Raw genomic sequence first — 6,720 nt, forward strand, 5'->3', positions numbered from 1 at the left:
ATAAAACTTAGCATTTGATAATCTGTAAAGATTCAAAAGGAATGCTAGTATCGAAAAATAAGCAAGCTGTGCTTTTTCTTTCGAAATAAAGATGTTTAAAATGAATCAGGAATTCTAATATGAAATGCCTTACACTTTCATCTTTTCCGACTAGTACAGCGATGCACATATCCTTTACTCTTGCACTGCAATTGGCAATGAGCAGAATTCTGTCACTATATTTCCACATTCGTAACAATGACTGACGTTTCTCGTCTCGAAAAATATATATTATATGTAGCCTTTGCAGGGTACATATCATAGGCTGAAGTTTACTTTACAATATTGTACCCATTAATATCACTGCCGATAACAATCACGCTTATTTTGCGATCTGTCGGCAAAATAAGATTTAATCAATGCGAATGGAAGAAAGTGTCACAAAGCAACTGCGCGAAAATATACGTAAGTATTGCGACATGAACATAATATACTGTATGAGACAATTTATTTGGGTGCTATTTTCTACATGAATGAATGACCCGATAAGAAACACAAAGAAAAGAATATCCTCCCCCTCTTAGTCCCCTCCATATAACTTTCCCTTGAAAACATTTTCTACATGCGAATGGCTAATTCTTTCACCCAATCAACGTTCTTTTCACACATTACCCAAACATAATTCTAATTAAAAATTCATATAATGCCAAAGGCAATTGTATTCTTGCCGACAATGTTCTCATGGTGTGGTTGAGGAATCAAAGCGAAGTGGCTATGAAATATTGCCACATCCACCCTAATTCTCACGATTTCAACCCGAAGGAACTTTTTCTTATTCCCATAACTTAAAAAACAATTCCAGGACAAATTCGAGATTCGACGACACAAATAACATCATTCAAGAGGTGGAACAATCGTTTTCGAAGCGATTTGGTGAGTTCTACAATGACACCCTTTGAAAGGTCAAGAAACGCTGGGAGAAATGTTAAACTTATAACTTTGGATGGTGGTTATGCAGAGAAGTCTTAAGAATAACAAATAAAACTTAGCTTCTATCTCAATTATTTTTTAGTAATAAATAAAAGTTTACAATACTCACTCGTATGTATGTTACTTGATGATAATTAAAACACATGAAATTCAGAGTGAAAAGATCATTCGCATTGACTGGGATTTGAACTCGGATTCCTTCATTTATGATATAATAGTATTTTATCATAACATCTGATTCCTTTAAAACTTCATTGTAAAAGGATACCTCGGTAGCTAAATTGGTTAATGCCCTCGAGGGGAAATCAAGGGGTCCAGGTTTGAATCCCAGTTAGGTAAATGATTGTTATGTATTGAAATTCCTGCATTTTACTTCACATTAGGAGGTGACTTCGTTTAAGTTGGTGTCACAGCATCTACTGCAGTTCTTTGCACTTGATAAAAATACTTGAATTTAGATATCTACATGCTATCCTGCAAGCAGCCTAATGGTCAGGAGGAAAGGGGATATACATTGATTAGGGGCTTTTAAGATGTCTGAGAGGAAAATAATGGAAAAAATAAAATGGACAGTAAGGAAAGCAATAGCATTGTGCTAGCCATTGTAGGGGAAGAGAGAGGGCTTTTAGAAACATTCAAAGAATGAAAGTAAATGGATGCAAAATATGACTCGTGGCAATGCAATGTTGAAGATCATGATCTAGGGGATAATTTAGGGTAGGCAAGTTGGTGGGAGGAGGAGATTAAACGTGTTGGACAAAAGAAAGGTAGCTTGGTTGAAGGTATATAGAGTGAAAGAATGGTATGTGTTGTCGCATATAGTTTTAAGTATTTGGCATTTAGTGTCTTGTAAAGGAGGGGCCAGAATGGAAGCAGTGCTTAGTCCTCGGGTCCAATCAAAATCTACTTTGACTGTTAGTCTAATTTTAGAAAAACTTGTACAAATAATATTTGTGCTTCCTACACCTTCAAACTAGATAGCTCTTCGCTAATTTCGATTTTGAATGAATTAAGCAGCTTAGCTCTATCTCTGCATTAGATCTTTGAAACAGTTTGATACCTTGCAAAAAAGTCACCATCAAAGGTGGTTTAGGGAAGAGACTGCCTTACCTTAAGGAAGCAATAAAAATTCCCTTATTCAATATAGCAAAGACCAGGAACCTCACTAGCTATTTCCTGGATGTTTATGGAAACAAAATATCACAGCTAAGGTTCATCTGGAAGCACCCAGAGATATTATTCAGATTTGAATCCGCTCTAGCTGATTGCTCCATTCATTATGCTACCATGCTGCTTAGTGCCCTCCATCAACCCTGATATTTTTTGCCATTTTAAGAATCAGCATGCATTAGAAAATTAAAAAGTATTTAACTTGAAGACATTTTCCATGATTATTAATTGAATAACATATCTTGTTATATGATAACTAAAAATAAATATTTTAAAATTCATTCAATTAAAAGCAAATGGAAAGACAAGCAATTCTGTATGATGAGAGGCGTAAGATATGGAATATTAATGATTTATACTGAAAGCCACATGGTAAGTACGAATATAATTAATCATTTCCCCATCTAAACCCACACTGACTCAACACCTCAAGAATAACTTGAGCTTTCCCACTGTGCTATAATTGAAAACTGTCTTATTATCCTTTCCTTGCATGCACAGTGAACCTCATTAATAACAAGCATGGTTATAATGGCATAATGGCTATTGTGAGCAAGCAGAGATGATCTGGATGGAAATTACACATGTTATGAAAAAACGATCACTACATTAGAAAGTCTTAGAGATATAACAAGCAAATTTTTACAACAATGAATGAGCATTTGAGAATGGGAAAATTTTTGAGATTACTGTAGGAGCAACTGTTGGGGTAACATTGAGAATGCATAGCATTAATAAAGTCCTATTAATTTCATGAGCTCACTAACTGTGGTGCAAAATGCTACATACTGAGCTTAAAGATGTTAAATGAAGGCTTATAGGCCCTTCAAATACACAAAATGGTGTATATTTTAAGAGCATGTTCCTGGATCTAGCAAGTGGTTAGAGAGGAAAAGTGAGAAAATCAATCCAGTAAAACTGAAAAAAGTATTGCAAGGAATTGTTTCCCAAGGAATACCTGCACAGATGTGATGGGGAATTTGTTATACTTCTCTTTATTGATATATTCTTTTTTTTAATGGGGTGATATTGAGAATTTATAGTCCCTTTTTCCACTTAACTCCTGAACATAACATTGAAAACAATAACCAACACCCAAGCTATAAATGGAGGAAAACAAAACCAGGCGGGAATGTTACTCCAAGAGCATGAGGGCCAGCAAAATTGGCAGCATTTATCAGGTGCTCAAAAGATAACTTCCCTCAGCTTTCTCCACATTTTACTACCAACAATTGGAAATTTATAGCAGACAAGAAGTGCCAGAGCCACATTCTCGAAGAATTGTGCTTCATTGTTTTCTCATTTAAGAGTTACATCCCAACATCTTGCATTGTGATGTGTGTAATACTGCTGAGCTAAGAGAACATTTTTTATACTATTTTTTTCGGTCTTATATTATTAAGTGTGGGCATTAAAATATGAACAGGTCTCTATAGACAAACAATCTCAAGTAATACAGCAAATCAATGCTTCAATGCATGCAAGTTAAAGTCAAGTTCATAAATTGAGGCAACAACCTTAAAGCACCCAAGAATCCAGATAAATGCAAAGAGAAATGAATCTACAACTTTGCAATGTCTTTGTTGAACTTGAAATTTCAAATAAAAAATTTAAAATGTTGGAATTCAAGAGCATACTTTGAAAAACATTTGAGACACAGGACCCCAGATTACATTAAGAATAACCCACCCACTGAAGTAGTACAAAAGGTAAAAAAAATTGAGAAACTATCTCAATACTACTTATAAGTAAAAGATGACCTCTCATCACTGATTAAATATTATTTCATCGCAGCAACAGATATGGAAAAGTAAAAATTCTTGATATTTCCCTGATTTCCACTGTGTTCTTTTTCCAAATATAAACAAGTTTTGATGTACTCAAATCTTGTAATATAGTCCTTTCTTACTTCCAGGCAATATAAAGCTACGCTCAGTTTATCGGCATAAGTAATCAATGTTTACCAGCCCGAGAACTTTTAAAAAGTAACAAGCCAAGTAAAGTACGAGACAAACATGAAAGAAAATAAAAGCTAAACAAATATGATAATGCTTATATAAAGTGAATTTCAAAAAATAAAAACCATCCATGATTTGATTTCTTCACAATGGTTGGTACCATAAAACTTCAAATATATGAATTCAGGATCATAACAATGAAAAATTAAATTACAATCTTCAGCAGTTTAGCACACCCTTTGGCATACAGAGTAATGCTAATAGTAGATATAAAATTTCATGAATGTCGATTAAAAAAATAGCAAATGAAGCATGCAACACATTTTAGTGACTGTTTGCTAATATATCCTTTTACTCGAATTTTTGGAGGGAGATAGGGACCTTCCCACAGTATTCCCTGATTTTAGGTGAGTTAACACAAAATTTTGGTTGCCACCCCATTAGTTCACACTATTCAGTATTAAAAATTCAGCTTTTCTACTAATCACTCATCCTTGAGTTTTGACAGGACAAAGAAATTCTTTCTCCCTTTCCTTGTGCCCACCTCGTCCTTCGGGAGCCTCAGTATGTTTATTTCTCTCAATGCATTTTAAGAGTAGCCTCAGAACATCTACTAAGTGTATGCATTCTCGTAAATTACAATACATACTATTTTATTAATTCTAATAATAATTCTATACCTCCAAATCAGGGTGGCCACTCATATTTAAGATTCCCGGTCCTGAACTTTTTTCTAATTTTCCTGAAAGAATAGCTGTTCCCCCCCCCATTTTTCTCCTTCGTGTTTTGAAGCTATTTTTTGCTTTCAATCATTCTTCATCACAGCAAATGCCATTGAATCACTTAAGTCAGTCCTGAATTATAGGTTCAGTGCTTACTAAGGCCTGTCTTCATGATGGCCTATGGCACACATGAACTGATCTCAGAACTAAAAGGAACACATTTTTCATTGGGAAGTCATAATTTCCACATCATAGTCATGATTCAACCACAAAATTCCTAGATTTTTCAGAAAACTTGCTCTTTTCCTCATGACCTCCTACAGTTTTGAAGAAATGTAGCAATTCCTGCCTTATTTCCTAAGTGGCTGGTTACCCCTGTAGTTACAGGTATGTTATGAATAAATATAAAGATTTTGGTAATATTTAAAAAATCTGGGCAAATAGAAATTTTATAAAACACTTTTAATGGTGGAAAAATGACTATGAAAGCAAAGCCTTAAAATTTTGTTCTTTAGTAATCACCATGGGAGGCTGGAATGTAGTCATTGAAGAGGGCAAAATGGGAAGCATCATGGAACTCTTTAGGATGGAAAATAACCTGAAATGCTTAAGGAGAAAAACTACCAGAATTCTGTAATGTTAAAAATGCAGAGGTAACTAGGCCAGAATGCAGCGTTGGAAGATTCAGGACGACAGCCCAATATCATAATGAAACCATCCTTGTTGTAAATTTTGTAAGGGCAATTACATGAAACCGTTATCCCAGTAACATGTAAAGAGTTTATAGCAAAAGATGAGACTACAACTCTGCGGTTGTGGAGAAACTTATGTGATAGAAAAAATGAGTAGGTAAATATACTGAGACAGAAAATGAGCATTGTGAGGAAAAACATGCCAAATAAAAATTCACCACAGTCATCAATGAAAAACTGATGAGATCAATTAAGAAATGAATGAGATCAATCAGAAGAGGGTGATTACAAAGTAGCAAAATAGCATCTTGCCAGTACAATAGGCAGGGACATTTTAGATTAAGAGAATGAAAGAATCTATAGAATAAATACGAGAAGACCTCTGCAAGATTTTTGTTGCAAAAGCTGAGCGAAACAAATGGAATTCATTTGTTAGTTCTTATATAAGTGTATTTTTCAACATATATTTCTGAAAGAAAATTACTGCATAACTGTTGGGTGGACTGTGGACACATGCTGTGAAAGACACTCCTAAAACACTGTAGCATTAAAACACTCGCTCACTCTCACTGTGTATACATGGCAATCAGAGCAAATGAGTTAAAAAATAAAATTAATGTACAGCCACTTCTTACCACCTCCTGATGCACAGAAAAAATCTTACTACTTGATTCCTGATGCAATTTGCTTAACAAGCCAGAAGTCGGTCCTGACCACCAGATGTGCCTGGGAAATTTTGTCTAGATCGGCAAGGTGATGGATAACATTATTGAGTGTGAACAAGATGCAACTGGGAGCACATCTCCAATGAATGAAAAACTTAACCCTTGGTGGAATAAATCCTATAGATAATGGTAGTCTATTGAGTCATGGCTTGTCAGTGGAAATAGAATGCTGAACTCTTTGAACAGAGAATTTTTACATGCAGCACTATTAACAGACATACCATAATTAACACACAGAAGGGTATGCCAAGGAGTAAGAATACTAATAATAAACCCCAGCTTGCACAAACCGATATAGGGCATATGAAGTTCATACAATAGGGCAGTGGGGCAAGTTTCTTCGCCCGTGTTGCCCGTGATTTCCCAGAAAGATCTAGTAACCAAAAAAACCACAAGGTGTGCAAAGCTGAGGGTGACCAGAGGCATAACCCAGAGCCAAACCTGGTAAGTAGCCCTTGGATAACTCATGCATAAAAGATTTCAA

The sequence above is a fragment of the Hetaerina americana genome, unplaced genomic scaffold, assembly GCF_022747635.1.
Source record: "Hetaerina americana unplaced genomic scaffold, ioHetAmer1.1.p SCAF_7, whole genome shotgun sequence".
In the NCBI taxonomy this organism is placed as follows: Eukaryota; Metazoa; Arthropoda; class Insecta; order Odonata; family Calopterygidae; genus Hetaerina; species Hetaerina americana.